Genomic DNA, 17,793 nt, shown 5'->3' on the forward strand with positions numbered 1-17,793 from the left:
ACTCTATTCCAGACCCCTAAGTTGTTTTACTGTAGGGGCCTTTCTTGTTGCACCCACTTTTTTCTCCTGCTGTGGATTGAACCCAGGGCCTTGTACACACTACTCAAGTATAAGACCTCTCTACCATTGAGTTTCATCCACAAATTATTTCCTGTTTCCCCTATTCCTCTTTTTCTTCTTCAAGGCAGTATATCACTGTGCAACTCTGGCCAGTCTGGAACTCTCTATGTAGACCAGGCTGGCTTCAGACAGACAGAGATCTGGTTGCTTCTGCATCCTAAGTGCTGGGATTAAGGGCCTACGCTAGTGTCATGTCCGGCCTGCAATTTTGTTTTGTTTTTGAGACAGAGGCTAGCCGCAACTATGGCAATCCTTCTGCCTCATCCTCCAAAGTTTTGAGGTCAGAGGCATGAGCAACACTTGGCTAATACAACAGCTTTAAATGAACAGGATGGTCTCAAGCTGAAATCGGCACTGTATTAAAAATTAAGACATCAATGCCAAATACTCATTATTTCTTGAAAGCCAAGTGGTTAAATATTAGGAAACAAAATAGAAAAACATGTTATAAAATTTGGCATCTTTTCCTGATTAAAATTAACCTCTTAGTAGAAATTAGAGCACACACCTTTAGTCCCAGCACTTGCAGGTCCCGGAGACAGAGGCCTGCAGTTCTTTGTGAGTATGAGGCTGGCCTGGTCTACAGAGTGAGTCTAGCATGGCCAAGGCTACACAGAGAAACCCTGTCTCAAACCTCCCCATAAGAAAAGAAATTAGAGTGTAGTTTTATAGTGTGATAAGAGTGTCTGACCTGAGTCAACAGTAACATTAAGTGGATGATCTAAGGCTGAGAAAAGTGCAAGGTTCACCCTCAGCTTTGGCAGGAATAAAGAAAGATGTCACCACTGCTTTACTCTAGGTGCAAGCCAACGTGATACCACAGGAAAAATGAAAGGGAAAATTAGAAGTGTGAAGTCAGGTGCATGCCTACAGTCTCAGCACTTGGGAGGCCGGAAGTTCAAGGTCACCCTGGACTACAAAGTGATACTATTTTTAAAAACCAACTGAAAGGTCTCTCTTCTGTTCTCCATCATGGCACACGGTCAAGGTGAAAAGGACAACCCCATGCGAGAACTTCGCATCCGCAAGCTCTGCCTCAATATTTGTGTGGCAGAGAGCAGAGACAGACTGACCCGGGCAGCCAAGGTGTTGGAGCAGCTCACAGGCCAGACACCTATATTTTCCAAAGCCAGGTACACTGCCAGGTCCTTCGGCATCAGGAGAAATGAAAAGATCGCTTTTCACTACACAGTGGAGCCAAAGCAGAAGAAATTCTAGAGAAAGGCCTGAAGGCGCGGGAGTATGAATTACGGAAAAATAACTTCTTAGATACTGGAAACTTTGGTTTTGGATTCAAAAACATATTGATCTGGGCATCAAATACGATCCGAGAATTGGCATCTAAGTCCCGGACTTCTACGTGGTGCTGGGTAAGCCAGGTTTCAGCATCACAGACAAGAGGCGCAGGATCAGGCTGCATTGGGGCCAAGCACAGGATCAGCAAAGAGGAGGCCATGCGCTGGTCCCTGCAGAAGTGTGATGGGATGGATTATCCTTCCTGGCAAATAAATTTTATCCAAATGGTCAATAAAAATTTCTCAGAAATGCAACCCCCCCAAAAAAAACCCCAAAACAAACAACAACAACAACAACAACACAACTGAAAGAAGAAAGCAAAATAGGAGAAATATTAATCTGTGCTGGTTGCAAGTTTAAGTTCTAATCTCTGAGCTTCAGGCCCACCTTTCTCTCGTCTGCCCTGGGATGTGTGGTTCAGACTGTGAGTGAAGCACATGTGGCACCTAGCACCCATGGGGCTGGGGGAGACCTTCTTTCTTGTTTCCTGTCTCTGCCAGCATCTTGTCTAGGCTCAAAGTCCTGGCAACACACCCCAGCTGAATCTTATTGTTCCTACCCTGGCAGGCCCCACCTGTCAATCATGGGTCCTCAGCAGTGTGAGGTCAGCTGCCAGGCTCTCCTCTAGGTGTCCAAATGCTAATAATCTCAGTGGTTCCTATGGATTGTGCAACCCTAGGAGTGACGTTTGCCTTTGGGTTTCTGCCCTGATGATATCTCAGGGTTATTATGTTGCCTTTTTAGTTCTTCAAAATGTAGGTGTCCTAGTTAGCTTCAGCTGTCAACCTGACACAGCCCAGAGATATTTGAGGGCCTCTCCACTGGGGGATTGCAAGGTCAGATTGCCCTGTGGCCATGTCTATGAGGAACTGGCTTCGTTGTTGGTTGATTTGGGAGGACCCAGCTGAGCCATCCCTGGGTACAGGCTCTGGAGCTGAATAAGAAAGCCAGATGAGGACCAGCCAGGGAGCTCCTCCATGATTTCTGATTCAATTCCTGCCTGATTGTGACCTGCAAGGGTGAGCTGAAATAAACCCTGTCCTTGCCCAAGTTGCTTTTGGCTATGGTGTCTATCACAGCAATACTAGAATAATAGCTAACTAGAATGCTAGTCAACAGTTCCTTCACTGAGTCATTTCTGTTAAAGCGACACATACAGTTTTTGTCTCTGCACTGGTCCCTGGCGCAGACACACAAAAGCCTTCAATAGTGTAGTTTTTTTTTTAAAAACATAAATATGAAAAAAGTTAGCCTCCATACAATATAAGTAGGAAATATGATTTACTGGTTGCTAAGATTGCAACCCTGGATGTGAAGGTGTGTCTGGGGGTAAAGGGATGGAATTATCTGCTAATGGCTTTAGTGAAGATCTATATGGGGTCCTGCATACATTTGCTTGCCTTGAGTAGTCTGTTCCAAAGTTTACATCAGGAAATTATTTGACCCAGAATCAAAACTGCCAATGTCTCACAAATACAGGTTTTGGTGGGGCCATGCAGAGCAGTGAACTCCAGAAATACCGTCTATGTATCAATAGGGTGGACACGGTGCCCACTCTACCCTACTGTCCCATAACTCCTGTTTTATCAGGTCCCTCACATGCATTGACATCTGGCATCTCGGAAGCTCCCTCCATCACACAAATGTATGACTAGCGCAGAGATGGTTGTGTCTTTGAGGCCGGCGACCTTAGAGGCTGGGCAAAAGGAGCCATTCTGAGTCAGTGACTTCTTGGGAGTAAGTCTTCCTGAAGACAGATGGGCATGCATGTCTCCAGGAGGCCCGGTGGGAGGTATATCCCCTGCTACAGTGGCAGTGCAAGTGTGGCACCCAAGACTTCTCTCTGGCTCCTTTAAGTGAGCAGACTGTTAAGTACAGAGACACGGGTTCAGGCTTGTGTCTCGAAAGGTCTGGAAACACTATGTTTAAAGTGGTTTCCTTCTGGAAATGGTTTTAGGAACAGAAGGGTATGGGAGGCGAGAGCTGCAGAATGGTTTACATTTTCACATATGTAGGCTTCCACATTGCATACAAAACAGAGAGAACTTGTATAAAAACTTTAATAGTGTGTTCAGATGGTGCTTTAACACTTCCTACCACTGTTTCTCTGTGTTGCTAAATCTTCTTTCCAAATGGTACTTTATAAAGCCTTTTGTTTATTTATGATAATGAGAATATGATTATGTTTTTGTGGTATGTGCATGTGAGTGAGGGCATGTGTGTGCCAGTGTGTGTGTGTGTGTGTGTGTGTGCATTTGCATGTAACTTTTCAGTCAGTTCTCTCCTGCCACTGTGGATTTGGGGGATTAAGCTCAGATTTCCAGGTTTGCTTAGCAAGTATTTGTACCTGATGATTCATCTCATCACCCCCAAGTGTCACTTTTTAGGCTTGAATGCAGGCTTGACGTCACCAATGTTTTACCAGATATATTCTTTCCAAGATTTGAACTGAACTAATCACAGGAGGGAGGTTAGAGTGAGGAAATTTGTCTTGGTCAAATTCCATCTCTCTCTCTCTCTCTGTCTCTCTCTCTCTCTCTGTCTCTGTGTGTGTGTCTCCTCCTCCTCCCTCTCTCTCTCTCTCCTCTCCTCTTCTCTCTCTCCTTCTTTCTCTTTCTCTCTTTCCCTCCCTTCTCCTCCCCCCCCCCTTCTGATTGAGGAGCCTTGCCATTGTCATCTGTTGCCTTCACGAGGCACTTCATAAATAAGCCTCACTTGGGCATGATTCTTTGTAGCTCTTTATTTAATCCACCAGCCTTCCTGTCTTAGGATTACTTGGCGTAATGTGGATCATTCATCGTCCTGATGGATGGGCAAGTGCTGGATATAATTCTCTCCTTCACAAATGGAGAAACTGAGTCCAGAGGTGTAGGATGATTGACCGCAGTTACTGCGTCTTATCAGGGCAGCCCTGGGGTTCGCCCTCCCTGGGTTAGGACTGACGGATAGCAGGCCAGAGTTTGTTGGAATAGACAGCAGTCGGCGGCTATGGGCTGATTATGAAATACATTAATCATGTTGCTGCTACCTCCTTCTTTTCCTCTTTGGAGTCCAAGTCACCATTTCTCTGTGGCATTTGTTCATGGCATGCTCATACACAGGTCTTGAGAGAGAGAGAGAGAGAGAGAGAGAGAGAGAGAGAGAGAGAGAGAGAGAGAGAGAGAGAGAGAGGACACACACACACGCACTTGTGCATTTGCGCATGCAAGACAATTTGGTCACACCTAAGTCACAGATAAAGCTGAAGAAAGCCTGCGAATGAATCTGTAGATAAAAACGCCAGTATCTGGGCAGGTAACACCCAATGACAACAGAGCTGTGTTGACTTACACTTTTCCTTATCGGGGGAATCAGGTATTTGTGTAAATCAGAAAAGGATTTGATGGATGCCAGCTCATTGGGGTCTCTAGCCAATGGACAGGTTTGGTTAAACAAAATATATATTTTCCTTATCTCCAGTGGTGACTATCGCTACAACTCCCCACTCCCCTCTCCTCCAAGCTCTCTAAAGACAAGGGCCTTATCTGGAGTTTGTAAGAGTTTCATGGCTTGCAGGCTCTGCTAAAATCACTCTGACAGTGTGCAACCCGGGCCCAGCCCGAGTCATTGTGGCAGACAGATGAGCCCCGCTTATCTCTACTGTCTTGGCAATAAACGCCCTTTTCTGAAGATGCTTGTTTAGACTACCCCAGGGGAAGGCTAGGTACCAGCTCCCTTAGTGGGAGGGGTCCCTAGGAGCTGAGGTTCTACAGATGTCTGCTGAGCTGTGATGTTTGAGAGATGCAGCACAGAAAGACTCTCAGGGGGGAGCTGGCTCCCAGTGACGCAGACTGAAAACTCGTACAGAGAAGAACATTCCAGAAACAATCCCTGCAGACAGTGGACTTTGGGAGAACGCAGGAAGTCTTGGGCTGGGGATAAGGATGTGAGGATGGGGACAGACAGGGACCAGTGAAAGCAGTCAGAGGAGGGTGGGTAGATTGAATAGGACACAGGGAACCGAGGGAGCTTTGTTCTGCTTGTGGGAAAAGATGGTGACCTCAGTAGAGGTCTGTTGGTGGCAGGCATGTGGCAACTGGGGGACACAGTGAGGTGCAGTCAGAAGCTGGGCAAGGCTCTGCCCCCTTATCTGCTGAGAGAGGGTCCATCTTGGCTGTGTCTCTGCTTCACACTCTCCAGAGTTGTTCTCCTAGGACAGTCCTTGACATGATGCTCCAAGCTGCAGGAGGTACCAACCCCTCCTCTGTCCAGCATGGGGTAAGGCTGGAGGTGGGAGATGTGAATTTGCCAGGAGTCGGCTGTTTCTCTTCCTCGTATGCCTCACTGTTTAGAATCTAGACAGTAGTTGGTCAGAATGACGGTCCTTGAGGTGAGCCCACTCAGTGGACCATCTTGTGAGGACTTGCATGTCACTTCCACCTGTCCCTCACCCTCAAAAGATTGCCCATCCCACACCAACAACCCACTGGCAGGCACAAATGCTTTGCTGTCCCGGAGAGACCCATGTTGTTTTGCCCTGGCTTCTGCAGACCCTCCAACAATCCAACCACAGATTTCCTTTGTTCTCACTCGCATTTTCCTAACGGTGGTGCTAAATGCTTCTTCGTGTGCTCGGTGGCTGTTTACATGCCTTCTCCGGAAATGTAGACTCCAAACCTTTGGCCATCTCCAACTGTGCTGTTTCTATTTGGTGTCGGGCCACAGGAGCTCTTTCTGTCTCACTGACGCTAACACCTTCTTAGACAAGCAGTGTACAGGTATTGCCTTGTGTTCTACCACACATGTTTTCACTCAGAAGTTATTAAGTGTAAAATACTACAAAATCCATCTATTTTTCCTTTTGTTGCTTGCGCTTTTGAGGTTAATTGTTCTGAAGTTTTCAATATAGGCAATCTGGTATTGGAACACTGGTCCAGGTTGAGGGTATAAACACTCTCTTACCTCTGGGTGACTAGCTGCTGTCAGGTCCTGAGACAGGAGGGTCTCTTTCAGCAGCCATGGGTGATCTGTGAGGGCTTTTGTTGGCATCATTCTCTTTTTGCTTGGCCAGCCCAGTCTTACATGAATAACCCTTCATCTCTTTCTTCTTTCTTTCTTTCTTTCTTTCTTTCTCTCTTTCTTCCTCCTCCTTCTTCTCCTCCTCCTCTTCCTCCTTCTTTTTTCCTGTTGCCTCATGAGGAGGTGTTAACTGAATACCATGTGGTATAGTAGAAGGAAGGCATGTGCTAGTCTCGTGTTCTCCTGAGGGCATGGGAGGGAGGGGGATGGAGGAGGGTGAAAGTAGAGGATCACATCCTCCTATATGCCCCCAACCCCCTGGGGCAGACCTATGTGGCAACATTTGGGTCAGAATCCACCTTTTCTCTTCAGGCATGGCTCCCTTTGGGGGCTCTCAGCCTGTCTGTCAAGCACTCACCTTTGACTTCATGACAGTCTTTAATTCATGTCATTGTTATTGTGAAAATGTCTGTTTTTAACTAGGGAACGAATCCACCCTCCCACCCATTTAGAAAATCTGAAGAAATCAGGACCCCAGCCATAGCTCAGCATAAGCTAGCTCTAGCCCCACACCATATCCTGCTGAGATCCTCCTCAGATGTAGAATAGTGAGAGGAAGTTGATAACCTGTGTTTCTGCCCTCCCTCCCCTCCTTCCACCCTCCTTTCTCCACCATTCTTTCCCACCGTGGCAGACAGCATAATCCTGTCTTACTTGATTCACATTCCCCCTAAGAGAGAAAGAGATCAGGAACATTCTATGAAGGGTGAGAAGTGTATTACAACAAGGCCATGGGAGGAGATTGTGGGCAGGGCAGCTGGGTTCCCCAGGCCTTCTTTTCTGGGCCACAGGGAAAGCACTTATTGTTTTAAGGTTTGGGGGAGGGTTCAGGTGCTTTGCTGAGGTTGTCAGGTTTGGCGGCCAGCACCCTTACCCGCTGGCCCTCCTGTCTTCTAATGGGCCTGAGGAGAAAGGAGCTGAAAGCCAAGGAGGCTCCTGAACTGGGGAGGAGAGAAGCTCGCCCTGAAATAAGGACCCCACCTGAGAGAGGCATAGGGTTATGCTGAGCCATGTGGACAGGCTGAGGAGATGATGTATAGTGCAAGGCAGCTTTTCATCCCCGAAAGGAATAATTGGGAAGGTACTTTGTTGTTGTTGTTGTTTATAAAGAAGAAAGGATTGTTTGAGCCTTATGGTTCTGGTGGCACAAGGTGAAGGTTGCATCTAGCAATGATCTTCTTGCTAGCGATATCACATGACAAGCTACAGAGAGCCTGGATCTCTGTCCATGCCTATTCTCACAGTCACCAGTGGTCAGGCATGGGGATTCCTATCTGATGGCCTCCTCCAATGGCCATTTTCCAGAAGTCTCTCTCACTTTGAGCACCACAGTCAGATTAAGATCCATCTTTCCAAGACCGCTGACAACTAGCTCTGAAGAATAAACCTCTGCAAAACTTCTGGTGGGCAGCCATTTTCAGACCATGGCACGGAGGCCACAGGTCTGGAAGGCTTTTGGGGGCAAGAGAGCAGACTGATCAACCATATTCCCAGTAAGAGAGGCAAGTGATCCTCAAGACAGGCACTCAGCGATGGGCATGGTGTGTGGGGAGGGGGAGGGGGCATCTCTGGACAGTTTCAAGAGTCAAAGTGATCAGAAGTCAGGTGAGAGATGGGATGTGGTGGGACTATAGACCCTGGGAGGTGACTTCTCCCAACAGGAAGTCCTTGAGGACTGGCCCTGCAGCAGCGCCTTGTAAGCTTTGCAGGGCATCTCGGGTGCCTCTTCGTATGTAGGTGAAAGGTGATCTTTTCATTTCTGAACTAGGCAAGTAGAACCTCTCCTAACCTCTACTTTGAAAAGAAAGCACCAAAGGCCAGTGGGTGATTCTCCTCTTTCTAATTCTATCCTTTTATGGGGCCCTAAACAAGGACAGAAGGGAATTAATAAAAAAGGTGGAGCCAAGACAAATATCAGAGTCCTTGCCCATGTGGCACCCACAGTCTAAAGGTGTGAGTGTTGCAATCCACGCTGCTGTGCTCAGGCAGGTGGGTGGAGCTACCTCAGGCAGGCACCCTGAGGTGATGAAGGACACAGAAGGGGCTGGTGGACTCCACCCTGGGGAATGATGAGGAGATGGGGGTGGTCTCTGGGACAGTGCAGCACGGGTGTGGTGTGGTGGGATGGAGTGGGGGGTCGTAGTGATGACAGGTGATATGGGTGATGCATGTTGTTGGGGAACCCGAGTAGAGTTGGAGGCACCAGAGTTGGCATCTCTTGTTTTATAGGAGAAGAGGGCAGGTCTATTGTTGCACAATTGGAGGGAGCAGGGAGTAGTGTAAAGCAAAGGTGGTCAGTGGCCAGCCCTGTGCCGCAGCTGCCAAGAGCATCCAGGGAGTGTAGGTCCAGGAGTTCTCAGGGAAGCACTCTGGTAGGTAGGTGTGAGTTCCGTATGGGGGAAGAGACCCTAAAGAAATTAATGAAAAGGGATGTAGGTCTTGGGAAACCTTAGCAAGTACTGGACAGGTACAATGACACTAGGCTCCTCATGTGACAAGCTCTACGGAAAGGCAGAGAGTGGAGGGCTATTCTGCAGGAGAGGGGTGGTGTGGATTTATGCTTCCCGAGAGAAGGCAGCCAGCACTAGTCACTTCAAAGAGAAAATGAGTCACTGGGTCAAGCTTCTGTAGTTTCAAACTTGAAGACATCATACCGAGTGAGATAAGCTACCCACAATACAATAAAAGAAGCCACTGTGGTGACGCACATTTGTAATCTCAGTACTCTGGAGGCTGAGTGTGGTGGTTTGAGTGAGAACAGCCCCAGGAGACTCATGTGTTTGAATGCTTGGTCCTCAGCTGGTAAAACTGTTTGGGAAGGATTAGGGGGTGTGGCCTTGTTGGAGGAGGTTCCTAGTCAGCTCTCTCTGTCTCATGGTTGTGGCTTAAGATGTAAGCTCTGAACTACTGTTCCAGTGCCATGGTTACTTGTCTACTGCTAAGGCGATCCTGGACTCTAACCATCTGAAACTGTTAAGTCCCCAAGAAACTCTTTCTTCTATAAGTTGCCTTGGTTATGGTGTCTTATCCCAGTAATAGAAAAGTAACTAAGATCCTGAGATAGGAGGGTTTGCAATTGGAGGCCAGTCTGAGCTACATAGTGTGACCTTTTATAGAGAGAGGGAGGGGGGAAGTTATAGATCCCGAGACTCATAGAAACCAAGGTAGAATGATGGGTACCCAAACTGGTATTTTTTAAAAAATTAATTAAAATATTATATTCTCCTTCTTCCAACCATTCTGATGCCCTTTCAAATTCATGGCCTCTTTTTTTAATTAATCCTCTCTCTCTCTCTCTCTCTCTCTCTCTCTCTCTCTCTCTCTCTCTCTCTCTCTCAAACACACACACACACACACACACACACACACACACACACACACACAAACTGTGGAGTCTGTTTAGCATTGCTTATCTGTATATATTTTAGGGTTGACCACTTGCTATTAGATAACCAGTTAGGGTGCTCATTCCTGGAGAAGACTAATTCTGCCTCTCTCAGCCATAATTAGTTGCTTAGTCTGGGACAAGGTCTCATGAAGTTTTCCTAATCCACATTGGTATGTCAACTGGTGTTGCTATTGTTCAGGTCTTATTTAAGCAGCTGTATTGTTGAGGTTTCAAGCATGTAGCTTCCATGTCATAAATAGAAGACACACACTAGCAGCAGACTCCCTGGTCCTTTGGTGCTTACAGTCTTTCCTCCCCCTTTTCTGTGATGTCCCTGAGCTGTAGGTGTAGGAGTTGTATCAGCTGGAGCCGGGTGCTGTACAGTTGGTTATCCTGGAATTCATTCCGTAGACCAGGCTGACCTCGAACTTAGAGATCCGCCTGTCTCTGCCTCCCGAATGCTGGGATTAAAGGTGTGCGCCACTATGCACAGCAAAAAGAAGCTTCTTTGATGAGGGTTGGATGCTATACTTACCAGTGGGTGTAAGGAGGAATATTTAGATGGCAATTAGAGATTATCCTGCTTCAAGGAGGTGGTAGTCGCAGGGTCTCCTCTAAGATTCATGCTCTCACCAGCTCCAAGTAGTTGGCTAGGTTTCCATTGCCAGACATGGTCTCCTCTGGGTGTTGTGGAGGTTAGTGTCTAACTAGGCAGATGTTGGTTACTGCCATCATGTAAGTGTCACTATTGTCCCTTTAAGGATATCTTGCCATGATAGTCATTGTGGTGGACAGTTGTGGAGGATGATTGATTCTTTTTTTCCCTTGGCAGCTTGCACAGAACCTTCTGGTACTATGAAAGCTAGTCTCCAGGTAGCATGTTTCGCAGGTCATCCTGTGTCTAAAGTGGGTGGTGTCTTCAGCAATAGGAACTTACCTTCAACTTCTAGGAAGCAACAGCAGTAATCTGTATTGTTTTGGAAGTCGCTTGGACCGCCCTGACCAACACCTCAAAAGGAGATTTTTTTCATGCCTGGTGCTGAACTTTTTTTCAATGGCTCTTGGAGGGAGCATCATCACATTATATGTATGTGTATACAAATATATGTACATGTAGATTTTATATGTGTGTAATTTTAGGTAAATATACAATAATAGGGCTCCATCCATATTGTTCAAACATCCTTAATGCTATTGGTGCTTAATGGTGACAGATGGAAAGTTTTGGAGCTAGGTGGTGGCAACAGTTGTGCAATAATGCCAGTGTACTTATTGCCGTAGAACCACATGCTTAAAAAGTGATTTAAAGTGGACTGCAGAGATGATTCATCAGTTAAGAGCACTGACTGTTCTTCTACAGGACCTGGGTTTGATTCTCAGCACCCACATGGCAGTTCACAACTATCTGCAACTCCAGGGGGATCTGATGCCCTCTCTGGCTTTCATAGACATAATGAATAGGGATGCCTGTAGGCAAAACACCTATGTACATAAAATACAATAAACAAAAAGTGGTTAAAATGACTGTTTAAAAATTATATTTATCTATTTGTTTGTTGTGTGTGTGTGTGCCAACACACACACACACACACACACACACACACACACACACACACACACACACATATATATATATATCTTGGTGAGTTGGTCCTCTTGTTCCACCTGTGGGTTCTAGGGACTGAACTCAGGTTTCCAGACTTGGTAGTAAGTACCTTTATGTACTGAGCCATCACTGTAGCCAATGACCTTTTTATTTTTTTTCTGGTTTTCTCTGTGTTAGCTTTAGCTGTCTCCAATGGCCTTTTAATTTGTTTAAATTGCCATCTTATCACAATACAAAATGATTAACAGAACCCTAAATCTGGCTGGGGATGTAGTTCAGTTGGTAGAGTGCTTGGTTAGAATGCATAAAGCCCTAGGCTTGCTCTCCCCAGTACTGCATAAGCTGGGCATGGTGGCACACATCTACAATCCCAGCCATCCCTCATGAGTCATAGGCAACACTGCTACATAAGTAGCTTATGACCAGTCATGGGCTACCTCAGACCTTCCTTCAAAAGAAGACACTATGGGACAGAATGGCTCCAAATCCACTTTGCAAGGTTTTTCTGTGTATTAAGTTGGCTCTGACCTTGGTGTAGCTTCCTGGATACGTGGATAGATGGACGATGGGTGGATGATTGTTGACTGGAAGCCAGGCATCCTGTTACCATGACCATAAAAACCAGATAACCAACTCCTTGTTTCTACATGTATCTCCTCAGAGTGGTCGTCTACCCTCGAGAGCTTGCTTACTTCATGGGAAAGGGAGAAAGCAACCACAGGACCTAGCCTTCCCTTAACCTCCCTCATCACAGCAAAGAGTCCAGGAAACCATAGCAAGTCCAGTTCTGGAGCAGCCAGGTGTGGTGCAGAGCCCAACACACCTGTAGCCACATGCTGCAAAGATGGGAGGCTGCCGTTGAACACCTTAGCACCCTGATCCGCACAACGACTTCATATATTGTAGGCATATCCTCAGGGCCTCATGAGTCTGGGAATGTAAAATAACATGGCGAGGGGTTGCGGATGTAGTCCAGCAGGTAGAGTTCTTACCCAGCATGCACAAAGCCAGGGCTTCCAGCTCCAGTACCACATAAGCCAGGTGTGGTGCTGCACACCTGCAACCCAAGCACTTTGGAGATAGGAGCAGGAGGATCAGAAGCTGGGTGTCATCCTCAGGCACACAGCAACTTGAGGTGAACCTGCAACACATGAGACTTTGTCTCAAGCTGAAGACAACACTCCAAAACACAATGATACGTGTGTTAAAGGTAAGTGTGTGGTCTGAGAGTGACCTCATTAGATGTCATAGATGCGTGAACATCATGGAGTCGGTACACATACCCAGATGGCACCGGTCAGTTGCTTGATGTGGCATCGCCATGTCATCAAGATATACAGTAAAAGCGAGGCATATGAAGCTGGTGAAAACCAGACCATGGTTTACCACAGTTATCTTTACAATTAGAAGGAGAACATAAGTAAGATGTTGACTGAAAAGTATAGCCTGGCAGATAAGCATGATAAAAACATGCTCATTTGCTTCATCTACTGCCATGATCAAGAATGAAGTGTATCTATGATGGGCGGATCTGGGCCCAGGGGTTCTGCTCTATCTACGGCACCAACCAAGGACAATACGTGCAGTCATCATCAAACCCCTACCCAGATCTAGCCAAGGGACAGAACATTCTCCACAGTTAAGTGGAGACTGGGGACTGACTTTCACACAAACTCTGGTGCCCCATATTTGGCCATGTCCCCTTGATGGGGAGGCCCGATGGCACTCGGAGGAAGGATAGCAGACTACCAAGAAGAGACTTGATCCCCTAGCACCATATTCAGGGGGAGGAGGTCCCCCTCAGTCACAGTCATAGGGAAGGGGAATGGGGTGAAAGCGGGAGGGAGGGAGGAATGGGAGGATGCATGGGATGGGATAACAACTGAGATGTAATATGAATGATTTCATTTTTCAATAAAAAAAAGAATGAAGTGTATTCAATTATAGGTGCTGGGTATTCACACCACCCAAGTCGTGGGCATATTCACACCTGATTTGTGCCAGGAAAAAGAAAATGGTATTGTCCTGGGCTGTTATGACCACCAAAACATCACTAAGCCATTGTGATCTGGCACATCCTCTTCTCATGTGAATTGGGAATTGGGTATGAATCATAGAATATGCTGCTGAGGCATTTGACAGACACTGTCCCCCTCCCATCCTCATCAACACTTGGCTGATGCTTCTTGTTGGTAGAGTTTAGGAAACACACAGAGTCCCTTTCTTTCCCTCAAGATTGCAAGAGGAGGGCGGATGTCCTTCAGCCTTGGAATTTTGGCACGGAGAGAATATCTTCTGGGGGTCTCTTAGACCTTAAATCCCTATTCTCTCTACGATGGCCTTCATGTGTCAGGGGCTTCTTTGGAACTGGCTTATAACTATTGCTGCAAACCCCTGGTCCACTGATGAGCAGATATATTTTAGCAAATCACCCGTGGGTGTGGAGGTCTCTCACGGCCCTGGCTCCACTGCTCTTGCCGAGTGGTTGCCAGAATCAGTGGCCATCAGCAGTCCTGCTGGGGCAGGACAGGTGCCCTGGCCCAGGCTTAAGGGGCAGGGTGACCTCCAAGCAGCTCTGTGCCAGAAGCCAAATGAGACGTAGCAGGAAGTATTAAATCATCTAGATGTTTATTTTCTATGACATAGAACATCTGGGCCCTAGGAGTCATGTGGGAATTGGGAGTGCTGGAGGGGTAATACCTCTCAAGGTTGGACTTGGTCCCCTGTTGCTGGAATCTGTCAAGAGACACTGGAAGCTAGGGGAGGGTTAGAGGATCTGGGATCTGGGTCCAGACAGAACCTTCTCAAATGGTTGGTATAGATGCCCTCTAGAGTGACAGAGAGAAGGCTCTCCTTCCAGGGTGAGGAGGGGAGAGTTGGGAGGCAGACCAAGGCAAGAAGAAAACTGGTAGAGGGGACAGTGGAGCAGACTAGGAAGGGCCCAGAGATCATGTCCTTTCCAGAGACGCAGACAAAGAGACTTGCAACAGGGTGGGTAGAGGCTGTGGCTTTCATTGGCTGCCTCGTCTGTGAAATGGAAAGGGACGTGGTCCCTCTAGTTTCTTGAACATCTGGCTGAATCCCTTGACTCAAATCCTGGATGGAGCTCTGCGACAACACCCCCAGCATCCCCAGGCATTGAGCATGTTCCTTTCATCCTGTCTAGGTTTTCTTTGGCTCCGATACAGTTGCTGCTTCCTCGGCAGCCAGTCAACAGCACCATTTCCCTCTGTATCCCATAGCATCAAGACAAGGCTCATGGGAGGCCAGGGTAGGGGCGAAGAAAGGGGATGTTCTCTCGGGACAACGGTGACTATTCCGTGAGCACTGTTATTTGCTTGCTTGCATTTATTCCGTTATTTCGAGACAGGCTCCCATGTGTCTCAGGCTGTGCGGCTGAGGATAACCTTGAACAGAATTCTTCTCTTTCTGCTTGCACCTCCCCAGTGCTGGGGTTACAGGTGTGTGCCACCATGGGTGTTTATGCTCATGGGCAAGCTCTCTACCCACTGAGCTGCATCCCCAGCCCAGAGTATATTTACATGGAGCACTGGCCACATTCATCCTGCGATTCCTTGGCCACTTATGGGGAGTTTTGCACAGGGTCCCTCCAGCTGTGAACTGTCTTTTCTTTCTTTAGCACTCTGGCTGTCTCTACTCCTCCCTGCCCTTTATCTCCTCCTGGCTAGGCTGCCTAGAAACTCCAAATTCCTTCCGCTTTGTTATACTGTGCTCTGCACTTGGCTGCTGCAGCCTCCACAAGCCAAGGCTAGAGAGGGGGAAAAAAACCGCAGGAAGCGATTTGGAGAATACAAAGAGTTATACTAGAGATGGCACTGGGGAACAGAGAGAGTTACTCAGACTAGGAGCTGCTTCCACATGTACCTGACATGGCTGCTAAGACAAATACGGGCCTGAGTCACTTGATGGGACCGTTGGGAACAGGAACACTAGCGATGACTCAGGGTGTGTTTACATCTTTCTTGGGGTCTGCCGCAGGACTGTCTTGGGGTGATGCTCCGGGTTTGCTTGGGGTTCAATGTGAAGGCTAGAGCCCCAGATGGGTGTGTCCAGACAGAGATTGACTTCACGTTTGTCACAGTCTGGGACTGGAGGTAAGGAGGCTCCACAGTGCTGCAGCGAAGGCCTTAGACTTTATGTTGAACTGTGAGCTCCCAGGTCCTGGTGCTGCCCATTTTAGCTTTGTCCCTGTAAAGAGGAGTGACAATGATGGTCTGTCTTCCTTAGGGAGTTGCTGCAAGGATTCAACGAGACACTGTCGTGCAAATGAGTTGGACATATACTCAGAGCTCAACAAAACTTAGCTGTTATTTTACAGATACCCTGGCTAGGAGGCTACATGGATAATGTCTCTAAGGAAATAAATCTGGCTGCTTTTCATTGCTTCACTCTGTTCACTTCCCAAGAACACTCTGGCTCCATTTGCCCCAGTCCCACCTCAGACTTTTTCTTTTCCTTTGTCTCACCCTCTCCTGGCACATGGCTGACGGTGGGCGGGGGTGTGTGTGTGTGTGACGGGGCGTGGGGGGGGGAACACCTGTGGCAGTTCTGGTGGCCTGGTTCTGGCAAAATTCTATCCTGGGGCTGTGGGGATAGGGTCAGCAAGGAAGACCTTGCCAGATGATTTTGGGGTGGCTGGGCAGGGAATGATGCTGGACTCTCATGTCTTAGGAGCTGCGTGTCACAGTGGGAGTCTTCTGGTGCTGGGGTGGCAGTTAGTGAATTTTCAGTGGAAGGTTTCAAGAAAGGAGAAACATGGCCATTTGGGCCATTCAGTGATCATACTTCCTGTCACTGGGAGGTGGCCTTGATGTCTTGGCTTTAACTACCTTTTATTTTCACTTGTTTTTGTTTGTTTGTTTGTTTGTTTAAGATTCATTTTATGTATGTGAGCGTTTGTCTGCATGTACGCATATCTGTAACAACTATGCAGTGCCTGTAGAGGCTAGAGAGGGCAAAGGGTTCTCTGGAACTAGATGTACAGGTGGTTGTGAGCTGCCATGTGGGTGCTGGGAACTGAACTCAGGGCCTCTGTAAGAGCAGCAAGTGTTCTTAACCACAGAGCCATCTCTCTAGCCCCTTTAATTACTTTTTAAAGATTTATGTTATTATTTGTGCTAGTGTGTGTGTGTGTGTGTGTGTGTGTGTGTGTGTGTATGCCTGTATGTGCCCATGTGTGCACACCTGTGCATGTGTGTGCACCTACAGAAGTCAGAAGAGGGAATCAGATCCCCTGCAGCCAGAGCTATAGGTGGTGGCTAGCTTCCTGATGTGTTGCTTGATCTTTCCTTCTTCTTCGACGAAGGTGTTAATGCCTGTGTTCATAGTGATGGGCTTTGCTGTCTGCTGGGAGAAAACTGGCTGACTCCCACCTTGGAAAGCTAAAGCTGCTGCAGTCATGTAGACAGTGGTAATAGTAGCAGTGATATCAATGGCGGTAATAGCAGCAGAAATACCAATGGAGGTAACAGCGGCAGGAGTGTCAAATGAGGTAACAGTGGCAGTAACATCAATGGAGATAATCAGCATTAGCGTCAAATTTTGTTATAGTGGCAATCAGGCCAATGATTATTTAATAAATACCTGTAATGGCGGTAGCATAGTTGACACTGAACACTTACTTCTTTTGAGGTAGCGTTTGAAACCCTCCACACGCATTATCCCAGTGCTAGTGGCTGAAAGCAAGTTCACGTAAATGCAGGCTTGAACTCAGCCTTGCCACAGTTAGCTCCATAGCTTTGGTCAGGCTGCTTAAAACCTCTGCATTCCACACTTCTGCAAATAATGTATAGGAATAGTTAAGAAGCCCATGAAAGGTGCTGCATTTCTCTCATTATTTGGGAGATTCAAGAAAAAAAAAACCCCACAAATGCTACATACACCACACCATAAGGACGGCTGTTTACAGCTAAAACAAGGGGTAGAAAAAGAAACAGAGCCCATGCAGTGTTGATGGGAAGATAAAACAGTACAACTGCTGAGGGGAGCTGGATGGGAGCTCCTTAAACAGTAAATCAGGACGGCTCAATCAGTAAAGTGCTTGCCTTGCAAGCATAGAGGCATGCTCTCTTATACATACCAACACATACACAAATACAAAAAGAAGGTAAAGCCAGAAGAGCCTTGAGCTCATTGGCACAGGAGACAACTTCCTGAACAGGATGCCAACAGCTCAGGCTCTAAGATCAAGAAGCACTAAATGGGACCGCATGGAATTGAAATTTTTCTGTAAGGCAAAGAACATTGCCAACAGAACAAAGCGACAGCCTACAGACTGGGAAAAGATCTTCATCAACCCTACATC

The 17,793-nt window shown here is 47.2% G+C and overlaps 1 pseudogene; it reads left to right on the forward strand.

Annotated features, from left to right (window-relative positions):
* The first annotated feature begins 1,092 nt into the window (after window positions 1-1,092).
* On the forward strand, window positions 1,093-15,759 carry LOC127201980 (60S ribosomal protein L11-like; annotated as a pseudogene).
* The last annotated feature ends 2,034 nt before the right edge of the window (window positions 15,760-17,793 follow it).

Source organism: Acomys russatus, chromosome 18 (genome assembly GCF_903995435.1).
Source record: "Acomys russatus chromosome 18, mAcoRus1.1, whole genome shotgun sequence".
NCBI classification, from domain to species: Eukaryota; Metazoa; Chordata; class Mammalia; order Rodentia; family Muridae; genus Acomys; species Acomys russatus.